This window comes from Sus scrofa, chromosome 9 (genome assembly GCF_000003025.6).
Source record: "Sus scrofa isolate TJ Tabasco breed Duroc chromosome 9, Sscrofa11.1, whole genome shotgun sequence".
NCBI classification, from domain to species: domain Eukaryota; kingdom Metazoa; phylum Chordata; class Mammalia; order Artiodactyla; family Suidae; genus Sus; species Sus scrofa.
Window position 1 is genome coordinate 94,311,530 of NC_010451.4, and position 16,519 is coordinate 94,328,048.

The following is a 16,519-nucleotide window of genomic DNA, read 5'->3' on the forward strand; positions in this document are numbered from 1 at the left end:
ATTTACATTTTGTTCTGTGATTAGGTGGGTGACTTGGGTGTATGAGGTGGAAGAAATATTAAAATTGATGTCAAATAGTTAAGAAGGAAAAACAATTTTCATTATTCTAGTTTGGCTATTTGCTTAGGCAGTAATGGAATAAAACTTTATAGCATTAAATGGTTATGAAAGACCTTAGAGATCATTTGGATTAGTAGTTTTGTTTTGTTTTTTTCTTTTTTTGGTCATACCCACATCTTATGAAAGTTCCCAGGCCAGGGACTGAATCTAAGACATACCTATGGCAACAACAGATCCCTTAACCCACTGCCCCCAGGATGGGGATTAATCCCACACTTCTGCAGTGACCCGAACTGCTCAGATTCTTAACCTACAGTGCCAGGGCAGGAACTTCTGGATTAGTAGTTTTTAAACCTTTGTGAAAAATGTAAATCATATGAAAGTCCAAACATAAAATAGCTAAAAGCAAACATGCTGTATTAAAATAGAGGTTCCATATACTCTTATCTTTCTCCTGGTTCTCTCCAAATCACATCATTAGAGATGTTTCCAGAAAAGTTCAAAGAATCTCTATGGGTTTGAAAATTTATGATCTGATGCAAGCCTTCATTTTAGACATGGGAATGGATCTTGAGGCTACCTAGTGGAAGAATAGGCATGAAAATGGTGCTGCTCCTCCTGGCTCTGTTCTCTGCATCCCCAGTGGACCCCAAAGCCCCCTATTCTCTCCCACTCCCATAGCTTTTGCCAACTTATTCAATACAAGAATTTCAGCTCTATCAAGGTAAGGGATCTCATAAGAAAATCAAATGGAGGAAGCACAAAAGACCCAGAATTTCCAAAGCAATCCCAAGGAACAAAAAACAAGCAGGAGGCATAACTCTCCCAGACTTCAGGCACTATTACAAAGTCACAGTAGTCAGGACAGTGTGGTATTGTTACGAAAACAGATATACAGACCAATGGAGCAGAATAGAGAACCCCAAAATAAACTCAGATACCTGCAGTTGATTAATCTTCAACAAAGGAGGCAAGGATACGGAATGGGAAAAAAACAGTCTTTTCAGCAAGTGGTGCCGGGAAAATTGGACAGTTGCATGTAAATCAATGAAACTGGAACACACTCTCACATCATGCACAAAAATAAACTCAAAATGGCTTAAAAACCTAAACATAAGACAAGATACCATCAATCTCCTAGAAGGTAATATAGGCAAAAAAATTTTTAACATCAACCTTACAAGTGTTTTCTCAGGTCAGTCTCCCAAGGCAACAGAAATAAAAGCAAAAATAAACCAATGGGGCTTAATCAAACTTAAAAAGCTTTTGCACAGCAAAGGAAACCATAAAAAAAAGAGACAACTTACAGAATGGGAGAAAATAGTTTCAAATGATACAACTGACAAGGGCTTAATCTCTAAAATACACAAACAGCTTATACAACTCAACAGCAAAAAAGCCAACAACTCAATGGAAAAATGGGCAAAAGACCTGAATAGACATTTTTCCAAAGAAGATATACAGATGGCCAACAAGCACATGAAAAAATTCTCAACATCCCTGATTATTAGAGAAATGCAAATCAAAACTACCATGAGATACCACCGCACACCAGTCAGAATGGCCATCATTAATAAGTCCACAAATAACAAATGCTGGAGGGGGTGTGAAGAAAAGGGAATCCTTCTGCACTGTTAGTGGGAATGTCAACCGATACAACCACTATGGAAAACAGTATGGAGGTACCTTAGAAAACTAAATATAGAACTACCATATGACCCAGCAATCTCACTCTTGGGCATATACCCAGGTAAAACTTTCCTTGAAAAAGACACATGCACCCACATGTTCATTGCAGCTCTAGTCACAATAGCCAAGACATGGAAACAACCTAAAGACCCATCAAGAGATGAATTGATTAAGAAGATATAGTATATATACTCAGTGGAGTATTACTCAGCCATAAAAAGAGCAAAATAATGTCATTTGCAGCAACATGGATGAAACTAGAGACTCTCATACTGAGTGAAGTGCATCAGAAAGAGAAAGACAAATACCATATTATCTCCCTTATATCTGGAATCTAATATATGGCACAAATGAATTTTCCCACAGAAAAGAAAATCATGGACATGGAGAACAGACTTATGGTTGCCAAGGGGGAGGGGGAGGGGAGGTAGTGGGATGGACTGGGAATTTGGGGTTAATAGATGCAAAGTATTGCCTTTGGAATGGATAAGCAATGAGATCCTGCTGTATCGCACTGGGAACTATGTCTAGTCACTTATGATGGAGCATGATAATGTGAGAAAAAAAATGTATATATGTATGTGTGACTGGGTCATCTTGCTGTACAGTAGAAAATTGACAGAACACTGTAAATCTGCTCTGATGGAAAAAATAAAAATCATTCTAAAAAAAGGAAAAAAAGTCAATTGGAGGGACTTTCAGTTTGAAAAAATCAGAGTATAGTCCATAATGGACAGTTGGTTGGGTATAATCAGCCTCTCTGGTTATCTAGTTATGGTTTTGGTGTTGTTTTAATGCATAAATGTAACAAACGATTATTGATAGAGGCCACATACAATTTTTTTTCTTTGAATTTGCTAGAGGACATAATTTATGTCTTCAAGCTACTCTGTATGCTGATCTATGTTCATTCCATAGTAAAAAGATTTTCTCTGAAATGGTATTTGTTTTTTGATCTCGTCATTTAACTTTGAAAGTAATTCACAATTTAGAACTGTGTAAGAGGAAAAATAAGAATGTTTCCACAAAGTCTAGGGCCTATTTTGTGGAGGTCAAACTTGCTAAAAGCCTCATTTTTCTGTGTGTATGTATTAACATAAGTATCCAGGAATACTTCTGCCATATACATCTAAGCAAAATCCTTTGGCCCTTCAAAATCGATAGAAGTGCTGAAGTATTTTGAAAGACTGCTATTAGCATTGAAATTGTTTAACACTGAACAAAGCAAACTCACTAGAGGAAACTTGAGATAATTTCTTTGACTAGAGATTAGTAGTCAAAGAAAACTACAGATTTATTCTGCTTCTCAGAATTTAGATTATAAACATCACCATGTTTAATATATTGAAATGGTTTTTCAAAGTGTAGGAAGGGCTAATGAACTGATATTTCAATCTACAATAACCACAAGTAGGGTGTAAAATAATTTTTTAGGCTCTATGAGTGTGTATCTCTCCTATAAAGATAATGCTAGCTTCATAGAATGTGTTGAGAACCAAGTATAAAAAGAAACAGGAAAATATGAACTTTGGTGAGGGGATCTGTCAATCAAAAGTGACGCATAACTGATGGAGATAGTGTAAATCAGCAGAAAGGACATTAAAAATCATGGTAACTTCAGAATATATGTTCAGAAACACCTTACCCAACCTTCTCTGAATCCTGTGGTTTTCCAGCATCACTGATGAGAACTGCCATCACTCCCAGCTCTGTGTACATATCAATTACTCTGATTTCTCATGCTTTCAGGTGTTTTTAAATTTTTCTGGTCTTGATTTGTTTCCTCACATGTAGGTTTAGTAAGTACTTGGCTGGATATTCGAGGGAACCTTCTACAGATTTCCAGAATTCTCTCTTTACAGAGCTCTTTCCTTATTAGTGCTCTGAGTTGTGAACTCTCTCTTCTTTGATTCCCCCAAGAGTCTCTGCCTCATGTGACTAGTGCAGCATCTGCAGGGTTGTCCTCCTTATGCCCCAGACTGAAAATTCTATTATTTCTATAAGCTTGGGTCACCCTAGGGCTCTTTTTTTTCATTCCTAAGGGATGTGTTTATTTTTTGATGTCCACTGTCTTGAAGACCATTTTGTTTTCATTATTTTCCTAACTTTTTGATAGTTTCATTATTTTACCTTTTTGATAGTTTCATTAGAACCAAAAGTCTGGTTCCTGTTATTCCATCTTGGCCAGAAGCAGAAGTTCTTTATGTACAATTTATTTTGTTTTTTATTGGTACCTTTTTTACTTTTTATCAGAGCCATTATTCATTTAAGTCAGGTTGTAAGCACTATTGTCTCTTAATACTGAAAAATGTTTTCATATTGCTCTCATTCTTAATGTGTTCTGAGCTAAATACATAAAACAAGATTTATATATTTTTTTTACTCCTAGAAAAACAAAGATGTATTTACAGTGACCCTTGGCCTTTTATTTATTGGTCTACTGCATCTAGGTTTCATTCCTTTTGGTCTTAATTATTATATTTCTTGGGGTTTTATCTGTTTCAGTCTTGTGATTCTTCAGTTATGCATTTGGGTCTTTATTTTGGTTCTTCAAACTGATAAAGTTCTAGTCCATCTCTTTTGCTATAATATTTCTCATACTCTGTCTATTTTTTCATCTGAAAGCTACCATTATACATGTGTTAGAATTCTCTATGTCTCTCTTTCTCCTTCCTATTCCCTGTATGTTTATCTTTCTGTGCCTAATGAATGCATATATCCTCATGTCTGATAGTTCTCTAATTTTTGCCACTTGTTTTTAATCCTCTCATGCTATTATTTCTAAAACCACCATGTGTATTTTTTACTTCTAGACATCCATTTTGTCCTATGAATAAAGTTTTAAAGTGTTCTGTCTTAAAACAGAATAACACTGTTTTTACAAATTCTGTCTTACGGAATTCTGATTCCTTCTCATGTTTGGTTAAGTATTGGGATTTTGAGATTGTATACATCTTTTATTTTTTTTCCATCCATGGCATAAATAAACACCTCATTCTGTAGTTTTTCTCTTCCATTTTCAAAGACTATACATCATGTCAAGTGTCCTGGCTTTACTAGTGGCCTTAAATATAACTTTCAGCTTGTCTGCACTCAAGGCCAGATCACTTTTCTCCATATTCCTGACAAAAACAAAACCCCTCAGTTTGGTTAGAATCTGTGTCTTCCGATGATTGGCAATTGTCATCTGTATCAACTTGAACTCTACTTTGGGATTCTTTTTTTTTTTTTTTTTTTAATTTGAGACAGAGTCATTCTTTTGTCATTTTTAAAAAGTTAGATGTATAATAATTTTGCCACATTTTATCTATAGTTTTTAGGATTTTTTTTTTGGCCTGGAGAGTGATCTATGAACATAAGGTAAGCTTGTCAGAAAAATTCATGTAATTTTTCCATACCTTAGTTAATATATTTCTCTCAATGATTCAATGAATATAGATTAGTAGAGAAAAAAAATGAGCCTTAGACATTTTCAGTGACTTTACCAGAATCACATTATTAGTAAATATTTTAACTAGGATTCAAATCAATCAATGGCCTCTCTTGGCTTTGTACTTAGCCTTCAATGTATATAATAGCTTTAAGAAACAAGGTATTTGGATATCCTATATATATATGTTTTTTCTAAATGGAGAGGGGACCTCAATTATATGACCTACACTTTACAGTTGAATCTGAGTATATTCTGTGTTCTCAGCAATTTAAACATCTTGTGAAACCTGATCAAATTACTGGGTTTGGTGAGAAAGGGAAAAGAAAGAATAATGCTCTAATATTAGATATTGGCAGGTGAATCAAGCTTCTGTCTTTCTCTTTGCTTAAAAATTATAGTCTCCTAAACCCCAGGGATGGCTAGTGGAGAACTTCCTCTCACAAAAATTCTTTAACTTTAATTTGTGGTGTGCTAAAATCAGACTATTTGAAGTTACCTATGATTAGTGCTTGATATTGACTGTGCTTTACCTATTAATCTTGAGTTATATAACTTCCCTTGAGGTTTATTATCCTCTTGATTTAGTTTGCTATCTCAGTACCAATTCTGTCATTTGCATTTTAAAAAACAAATCCTTTAAGCTCTCATGAGCTTATTCTTTTAGTAGTAAAAGGGTTAGTTACTCAATTAATTAAATTAAGTAGATAAATAAAACTGGTTCATAATTAATATTTTTATCACAACTTCATATGAAGGAAACAAACTTCAGTTAACCTCTTTCAATACTGATGTTGCCTCTATGGTGGCTCTCTTTTACTCTGTAGAATTTTCCAAAGAATTTTTCACATCACATGAATTTCAGAAACACTCCCTGAAGTTATAGATACCTAAATATTCATGGCTCTGATTTACTCACTGATTACTATTTATCTGAACTGAAGTTCTAAGTCAGATTGAATCCTTTTCTTACTTTCTCATCTACTCCCAATTTAGAAGATAACACTGTTCATGCTATAAACAAAATGCACTAATAAAGACAGAAATGTCTATTCTTAAAAGGTTATATTCTAAGTATTTTCCGATTCTCTTACAGCAATTATTAGAGTTGCACAGTATACTGTCTGTATGATTATCAGGAAACATGATTATATCATTAATAGAAAGATCTGAAGGACATAGGGGATGAAACTTTTCATTTGTAACAGAAGTTATGGACAGTTACAGAGATCATTATATAAAAAAGAAATTTTTCCAGAGGTCAGCTTCTAGGTCTCCAAAATATCTCACCTGAGGTGTAAGTGCTATGTGATAGATAAATGATTCCAATTATTCATGGGGAAGTTTGACCAAGTTTTAGGAGCTTGCTTTTAAGATTTTCTATTTCTGTTCTCTGTCACTATCCCCTAACAACTGCTGCCTGACTCTGTCTTAACTACTCTAGAGACTTGAATTTTTTTTCTGTTTAACTAGGTGCTATGCATAAGGCAAATCAAAACAATTATTGGCTATTCTTTCTGAGATTGAATAAAGTTAAAGTCAATTACCCCAAAGCATTTCTTAGTAGGTCCTGGCTCTGGATCTTTTTTAGGTTCATTTCCTGTACTGTTATATGGAGTGTCAAAACTTTAACTAATCAATTCCAGTTGCAAGCTTAAACCCCATACCAATTGGCAAACATTATACTGATTACTTCTCAAATCTAACAATACTTTAAAGTGATAATACACCATGATCAAGTGAAATTTATTTTAAGGGTGCAAATGGTTTAAATTTCCAAATACATTGCATTAAAAAATGGAAGATAAAAATCCTATGATTCCAATAGATGAAGAAAAAAATTGACAAAATTCAACATCCATTTACAATAAAAACTCTCAATAAAGTAAGTATAGATGGAATGTACCTCACCATTATAAATGCCATATATGACAAACTCACCACTAATATCATACTCAGACAGCTTTTGTTCTAAGATGAAAAGCAAGAAAAAGATGCCCACTATTGCCACTTTTATACAACACAGAAGTTTTAGCCACAGTAATTTGGAAGGGAAAAGAAATAAAAGACTTATAAATTAGAAATGAAGAAGTAAAACTGTCACAATTTGATTCTATATACAGATCCTAAAGATTCTACAAGAAAACTGTTAGGACTAATAAATTGAACTCGGTATTCAACTCAGTAAAGGTGCAAGGTATATAATCAATATGCAGAAATCAGTGACATTTCTATACACTAATAATGAATTATCAGCAAAATTATGAAAACAATCCTACATACAATAGCACCAAAATGAATAAATACCTAGAATAAGTTTAACAAAGGAGGTGAAAGAAAGATATTCCATCTTCATGCACTGAAGGGTAAGTACTGTTAAAATGTCGATACTATCCAAAGCAATCTAAAGGTTCAATTAACCCCCTGTCAGACTTCCAATGGCTTATTTCACAGAATTAGAACAAATAATTCTAAAGTCTGAATGAAATTACAAAAACTCTGAATGGACAAAACAATCTTAAGAAAGAAGAACAGAGCTAGAAGAATCATGCTCACTGATTTCAGACTGTATTACAATGTTAAAGTAATCAAAACATTACGGTACTGGCAGAAAAACAGCCACATAGATCAATGGAACAGAATAGAGAGCCCAGAAATAAATCCACACAGTTATGGTCAATAAATCTATGACAAAAGAGGCAAGAATTAGAATATACACTATGGAAAAGACAGTCTTTAATAAGTGGTACTGGAAAAATTGGACTGCCTGTAAAAGAATTGAATTCGAATATTCTCTGGACTTCCCATCGTGGCTCAGTGGTAACAAACCTGACTAATATCCATGAGGATGCAGGTTTGATCCCTGGCCTTGCTCAGTAGGTTAAGGATCTGGCATTGCTGTAAGCTGAGGTCTAGGTCACAGATGTGGCTTGGATCCCACATTGCTGTGGCTGTGGTGTAGGCCATCAGCTGCAGCCCCAATATGACCCCTAAATTGGGAACTTCCATGCACCACAGGAACAAAGAAATAAAAAGAAAGAATATTTTCTAACACCATATAAAAAAGTAAACTCAAAATGGATTAAAGACCTTAATTTAAGACTGGATACTCCAGTCTCAAACCTCCTAGAAGTAAACATAGACAATAAATTCATTGACATTGGCCTTAGCAATGTTTTTGTAGATGTGACTCCAGAGGCAAGGGAAACAAAAGCAAAAATAAACAATTGGTACCACATCGAATCAAAAGTTTTCTGCACAGTGAAGGAAACCATCAAAATGTAACCTACTAAATGAGAGAAAATGTTTCAAAATCATATATGCAATAAAGGGTAAAATATCCAAAATATCCAAAGAATATAAACAACCTAAAAAAAAAAAATCCACAAATAATCTCATAAAAAATGGGCAGAGGATCTGAATAAATTGTTTTCTAAGAAGACATAGAGATGGGCAACAGGCTCATGAAGAGATATTCAACATCACTAATTATCAGGGAAATGCAATTCAAAAGCACAATAACATACTGCCTCATATCAGTAGAATGGTAATTATGAAAAGACAAGAAATAACGAACAGTGGAGAGCATGTAAAGAAAACGGAAACCTCATGCACTGTTCATAGGAATGTAAATGGGTGTAGCCACTGTGGAAAACAGTATGGAAATTTCTCAAAAAATTAAGAATAGAACTACCATATGGCCCATACATTGCACTTCTGGGTATTTACCTGAAGAAAAAAAACTCACTGATTTGAAAAGATCTATGCACCCCTATATTCACTGCAGCAGTATTTAAAATAGACAAGATATAGGAAAAATCTAAGTGTCTATCAATATATGAATTTATAAAGAAGATGGAGAATAGATATACAATGGAATACTGCTCAGCAGTAAAAATAGAATAAAATCCTACCATTCGCAACAACTTGGGACCTTGAATGTACTGTGCTTAATGAAATAAGTCAGGGAAAGACAAGTAACATATGACTTCACTCATATGCATATAGGGGTACACATATTCACTCGTATGTGAATCTAAACAAAATAAAGCAAAAACACATTCATATACACAGAGAACAGATAAGTGGTTACCCAAAGGGAAGGGGGTTGGTGGGAGGGAATAATGGAAGAAGGGAACCAACTGTATGGTGACAGCAACTAGTCTTGTGATGATCACTTTGTAGTATATACAGGTATCAAATCATAATGGTGTAACCTCAAACTTATGTAATGAATATACACATATGTTGATTACATTTTCAGAGATTTACGTAAAGCTTGATTAGTCCAACCAATCATGTGTCACCATAATCCTTGTCAGTGTTTATTTGCAGACAAAACCAATGAGCAAAGAAAATGAGATTTAAATCTGAATTCATTTTTTTAAAATCTGAATTCTTAATGATATCATTGAACCATGAAATTAACTAATGCTGAATCTCTGTATTTTAATATATTTAATTTTAAATATTAAGTCATGTTATTAATTCAGCACTCTGCACTGGATCCTCTGTTACTTGCACTTAAGTATAATTTATTGGTATATTTCCCAAATATTTATCATTACTTATCCTATTCTTAAATATACTTTTGGTGGTATTCTTGGTGTCATAATTTCATAAGTATAAATTTCCAGAAGTAAAGATATGTGGTCTGTGGTTAGGAAATATATATATTGTTACAGATCTTGGTATTTACTAAACGAGTACCCTCCAAGAAGTTTGTATTAATAAACTCAACAGCTTTCCATAATCACCAATACTGGAATGATGATGATGTTAACGATAATTATATTACTACTACTACTTTGTAATCTTGGTAGTGGGTAAGGCTCCAGGCCCCTTAAAAAAGCTTTTGCTTCTGAATTTCAACAATAAAGCCTATAGTAGATTGTTTTTTCCTGACCACACTGGATCTAAAAACATGATTGACAAAATTATTTTTAAAATAAAAATCAAATAGAAGACTTTAAAATTTAACTATTGACTAATGTAGACATGAGAAAAGAAAGAACAAAAATAAAAGGAATTGATTGGGAATCCAGTCACCTGTAAATAAAAAACTCACACAGAAATATTGGAATAGATCAAAGAATGTAAAAGCAGAGGGAGGATGCAAATGAGTAATATCAATTATTTTAGAACTCTGTTTAAAATGAGTCAACATATACTTACATAAGCAGTCAAAGTGTTAACATTTTAGGTAGTAGAATCAAGACACTTTCAAACAAAAAAGATTCACAAAATTTACCTCTCATACACTTTTCTTGGGATGTTGCTTGAAGTTATGCTCTAGCAAATTCAAAAAAACTCAGAAGTAATAAGGGATGGCGTTTAAAAGACAGGGGTTTGAGGAAAGAGTGGATCCAACCTAAGAAAAAAAAGAAGAGACATTCCAGTTAAGTCAAGAATTAGTAGTGTTAAGCATTTATTTTGAGGCAGGATGGAACCAGTCAAAGAGAAAAAGAAAAAGTGTTGATAGTCTCTGAGGAGCATAAAGGGTGGAGTAGGATGTGGCTCTTTTTTAAAATTAATCTCCCAGAACTATTTAATTTTTGTTTACTAGATATATACATCACTTTTACACAAATGAAATAAATTTCAGGAATAAAACCCATTTTATTACCAGTGATATTTCTTAATACCATGTGTTCAAAATAAAAGAACACTGCACATCATTAGAAGTTTCTAAATCATAAGCAAATGTATGAGTGTACAATACTTACTAATTGTCTTACTCATCAATAAATATTATGGGAACTCAAAACTTTTGTGGAATGATTGAATAAATCCCCCCATTCACTGAAAACACTGTGGATGTTCCCCTTAGTGAATTCCAATTTCCTGAAGTATCTTTGCTTGGAGGACAACTTATTTGTCAAAAACTCTTGAGAACACATTGTAATTTGAGAAGAGGAGTACCCCAGTGTCATGCTAGATCCTTATATGGCCTCATGAAACTAGGCTTTTGTCTGAGTTTCAGACAAGAGTTTGTTTTAATAAGGCTCAGACTACCACTCTCTCCTTTCCAGACTCTCTTCCACCCTGCTCATTTGTCTTTTCATTAGCCTTATGCATAGCAGACCAAAAACAAACAAACAAACAGAAAAACAAAAACAACAACAACAACAACAACAACAAAAAAAAAACCAGAAATTACCTCACCATGATGAGGCAAGGGTAGAGAATGCATCTGTACAATAATTTAGATTATGGAAGAAAGTCCAGCTTGCTTCTAAATATCTGCTCCAATCAGTCCTAAGTTTGTATTGTAAGAGAAGAATATATTTTAACAAACCTCAATTTTAGGAAGGCACAGAGAGGAACTTCAGCCACTTCACATTATCTCTAGCACAAATATCTGTTTCTTAGTTTGTTAGGCAGAAAACAATGTAATGTGAACTGGAATATATATAAGTAGAGTGATTATTTCTGCTGCCCAAAATGAAAGTTGAGGAGGGAGTCCAGTCAAGCTGGTGGTGGTGAGGGAGGGGTGCAGAAATCTTTAGATATGTCTATCTTAAAAAAGTACTGTGATAAGTAAAGAGAGGAAAAGAAACACAAGTAATGCTTAATTTCAAATTTCTCAGGGTTCTAGCACTTGCCCAGGAAACTTAAGTGTAAAATTAAAAAAAGAAAATATGGGGGGGAAAAAACTGCAACTGCAATGTATACATCTAAGGATGACCTGACCCCCTTGCTGTACAGTGGGAAAATAATTAAAAAAAATATATATGAAATGAACAGCAATAACTGGAATTCCCTACAAACATTTGGAGAAAAGTCCAAGGATTGATTTTTGGAAGGGATATATTGGTTCTAGCTTAAAAAAAAAAAAAAAGAAAGGACAAAAAACCAGGATTCTTGATTTTCTGGTACAGGACTTCTGTGAAAGGAATATAAATAAATAAAACATTAAAATAAAAACTCTTCCCACATGTGACACACAGCTTAAAGATTTACCTTGCTTGGTTGAAATAAGCTCTGTGGGAGATCAGATTGTAAGGGCATTAGGAGCTGAAGTGGGAATATCTTGGGAGCTCTTAATCACTTAACTAGAAAATTAAACTAGATGGAAATGTTAAACTTATTAGTGGGAAAAAAGAACTCAATGCCGTCTTGCTTATTAAAATAACATGCTCAACAAAATAAACATTTGCAATCAGAAAAACTAGTATTTAATCAGCAAAATAAGTTGCATTAGCACTTTGTCAAAAGTACAGATGGTGTCTTTCTTCTATTTGCATGGTTCTTTACTTGTGTTAAACACTTTCACTTTTGCCAAAGGCATTATTTTTCCCTTTCTATTTAGTCACAAGAGAATATGATTTCAAAAGAGTCAGAAGTAAGGAAAATTCATTTTGTTCTTAAAATAATCGTGTTGTTTAATGATGCTGCATGATGTGCTTTTACAATGCAAACCTCAAAGATCACTCTGTGTTCCAAGCAATCTGATAAGTGTCTTTGAGAATTTTTTATAGGCCAATTTAGTGACCTTTCACCAGGTGTGTAAATGGTACCAATAAAAATGCTTTTGTTGCTTTCCTGAGTTCAGCAGTACACTCATACTTCCAATGGGGTATTTCATCATTGTAATGAATTAACATCATACAACATGATGGGTTATATAGAGAAAATTGGCTGGAGTAAAAGAAGTCAATAAACATTTACTATTAGAACCATGTTAAAAATATGACATGAGAGAGTCTATCCCATAAAAGCCATAAAGGAGAAGTCTTTACAGGCCTGAGAGACCTTTGAAATCTGCTGTTCTTTCTTTTTTATACTTTTCTATCTACTGAAGAAGGATGGGAGTTGTATGAAATTACATGGAATTATTGGCAAACGAATTCAGAGAAGAGGAATGCAAGTCTTTTTTATAAGGTATGCAATATGTATTTGGGGAATTACTTTCCAAAAATAGTTTATCTTTGAGAGATGTAAAAAGTGATCTACAGTTTTTTGATGAGTCTGAATATTATTAAAATCCCAAACAATAAAATCAGTAGCTTTTAGGGAGAAACTGCACTATAAAATTTTCCAGGAATCTAAAAAACTGCAAATATCCTTATATATAGCAGCCATCAATAGAAAATCGTAAGATTTTTGAAATACAAAGTAACTCAAAGATCATTAAATTCAATTTTCTTCTCCCTATACCATGCTGTTTTATTCACACAGCAGGGACACCTGATTCTCCACTAAAGGAAAAACCACAGAGATGCATCTTTTTTTCTGTATTAACCTCTCCATTCCCAGCGTCCAATGGCTATATAATGATGTAAAGCCCATTACTTATAATTTAATGTGTTTGTGGGTTATAAAAAGAAAAATTAAAACTACTATAGTAACGATTCACTTTTTGCTGAAAAATAACACTTTTATTCATTTCATTATATGCAAACTATTTCAATATTCCAAAGTATTTGCTTAAACATTTTTGATATTTAGCTGAAATATACTTTTGCATCAATTTTGGCTATTGGTAGTTTGTATGGCATTGCCGTGACTGATTGATATTGATGGCCTGTATAAATGATCAGTATAATTTTATTACCCCTTATATTAAAAGTAATCATGACTTCAAATATTATCTGAATGTTGATGTACTATAAAAGTATTCTCCATGTCTGAGCTGGAAGCAACCTAAATATCCATCCCCAGATGAATGGATAAATGTGTCATACATACGCACACACACATAATGGAACACTACTTAGTCATAACAAAGAATGAAATAATGTCATTTTTAGCAACATAGGTGGACCTAGAGATTATCATACTAAGTAAAATTTGTCAGAAAGAGAAAGGCAACTATCACATACTATCACTTATATGCGGAAACTAAAATACAACCCAAATGAACTTACAAAGCAAAAAGACTCACAGACATGGAAAACAAATTTACGGCTACCAAAGGGGAAAGGGAGTGGGGGAGGGATAAATTAGGAGTTTGGGATTAGCATATACAAAGTACTGTGTGTAAAATAGATAAATAACAAGATCCTATTGTATGGCATAAGAAACTATATTCATTACCCTGTAATAAACCATAATGGGAAAGAATATGAAAACAAATAATATACACACATAAAACTGAATCACTTGGCTATACACCCGAAACTAATCTAACAAGGTAAATCAACTATACTTCACTTTTAAAAAAGTATTCTTCTGCCTGGACCTCTCCCCTAAATCCTGAATTTATCCTCAAGAAATACCACCCACTCAGTAGTTCTACCTAAGTATTCAAAAGGATTTCAAACCTAACATTTCCGAAACAGACTTGCCATATCCTGCAAAGCCTGCTTCTCTTGAACTTTCCTCCATCTTAATTACAGCCATACCATTCTTTTGATGTTTAGACTAAAACTCCTGTTGTCGTCCTTGATTCTTCTCCTTCTTTTATAACTAACACTAAATTTGTCAGTAAATCCTGTCAACTCCACTTTCAAAATATATTTAAAATTCAATTAATTGTTAATACATCCACCAGAGTGACATGGTCCAAACCCACATTATTTCTAATCTGGATAATGCATTGACCTTCTAATTTGTTCCCTGCTTCTGATCTTGACCTGAATTTGTATTCCCCACTAAGCTTCTGGGGGGAAAAATACCCACATTTATATATCTATTGAAATCAATATATAGATAGATATATACTTTTAAAATTATCAGTCATATAACACCACTTCTATGCTTCAAAACCCAGTACTGGCTTCCGATACCACTCAGAGTGAAAACAAAAAATCATTGCAACATCCTACAATGTCTTAACAAGCCCTATACTTTTCTCCTCCAACTAAATGACCTCTGTGAACTCCTATCCTATTATTATCATTCCCTTTATTCATTCAGTTTTAATGCCACTGGATCTTTGCTCTTTAAACACACTTAGGCAATGTGCAACTAAAGGCTTTTACATATATAGGTGCTTAGTTTGTGTTTGTTTTGCCTAGAAAGCTCTGCTATCAATAACACCTGCACTCTCCTCTATAGGGTTTGTTCCCCAGAGACCTCCTCTGATTAGACCTTTCCTAACCAACTTCTTTAAAATTGAACATCATCATTCTCTTCAGTAATTCCTTTCCCCATTTCTTGCTTTGTTCTCACCTATGACACTTACTGATATAAAACATCATGTCTTTTTACTGGAGTTTTTTTCCTCAGTAAAATGTAAAATTCATGAGAGTTAGAGTTTTTGCTTTTTATTTTTCTAACTTCACAGCAGTATGGAATAAATGCTCAGTGAGTGAAAAAATGATTGAATTTAATGAGTCCTGTTTTGCTGAAATCACTGGTGAATAAAGTAGCCATCTAGTAAAATGGTCAAAGCAGATTTCATCAAAAAACAGGAGGAAGGATATCTGTACTTTTGGAAACTTCAGACATAGTTACACCTCAATGTTTTATGATTTGGTGGAGATAGGGCTTATGTTAAGTAAGAGGAAGAAATTATAGAAGTGCTTTTCTCTTCTCCTCCAAGTGATGATAGCAGGAAAATAGTTCCGCCTTACAGAGGACCATTGGCCATAGGGAATCTGGCACACTAAAGCCTTAGGTATGTCCTCCTAAAGGGTGAGTGATAACCATCCCATAGGACCCAGGCTGTGTAGACCTAGGGCTGCCTTTGAAAAACCACGATGCTAACTGATAACCAGAGTGATTAATTTCATGTATTAAATGTAAAGTTTGATGGCAGGACGGTTTGGCCTTGTGGGTAGTATTTGCGAGGAGATTATCTATTATCACTGAGTGCTGAAGTCTATTCCTGCCAGAAGCTGTGCCCACATATTTTTCACTAAACACTTTGAGGATTTTTAATGTTATCAGTCTCAGTGCAGTTTTTATCTGCTGTGTACAGAAAAGGATTTGAAACAGCAAGAGTATGTCCTCTATGAATGCTGGGGAACAAAAGCAGCAAAGAGCTTTGTGTGTGTGTGCGTGTGTGTGTGTGTGTGTGTGTGTGTGTGTGTTAAAGGAAGAATCTATAAAAGAGGAAGTAGGAAAATACACTTGACTTCTCATTTTCATTCAAAAATATATGTTATGTGAAATTTGCTTGTTTATGTAGAGATTTTACATGTCTAGATTCTCAACTGCTTTGACATTTAAAAATACCACCATTACAGTACAACTTTATTAAAAGACTAAAAAAAGATACCTCATTTCCTATCAAGTCATAAAGGTTAAGTAAGTAGATAAGTGTGTAACTAAGTAAAGATTTGACAAAAATTGGAATTCATAGGAGTGAATAATGAATATTTTTTCACTTTGATGCACTGTCAAATAACACTTGTAAGCATTGCGATGGGAAGCTAGCTGATGCACAAATAG

At 33.9% G+C, this 16,519-nt stretch overlaps 1 long non-coding RNA gene across 1 annotated transcript in view; it reads right to left on the reverse strand.

The window, feature by feature from the left end:
- LOC106504978 overlaps nucleotides 1-16,519 on the reverse strand; it is a 122,677-nt gene that overhangs the window by 10,160 nt on the left and 95,998 nt on the right. The window contains exon 2 of the long non-coding RNA XR_001298990.2: nucleotides 10,431-10,550. This is a non-coding gene — a long non-coding RNA (uncharacterized LOC106504978). The remainder of the gene's footprint in view (nucleotides 1-10,430; nucleotides 10,551-16,519) is intronic.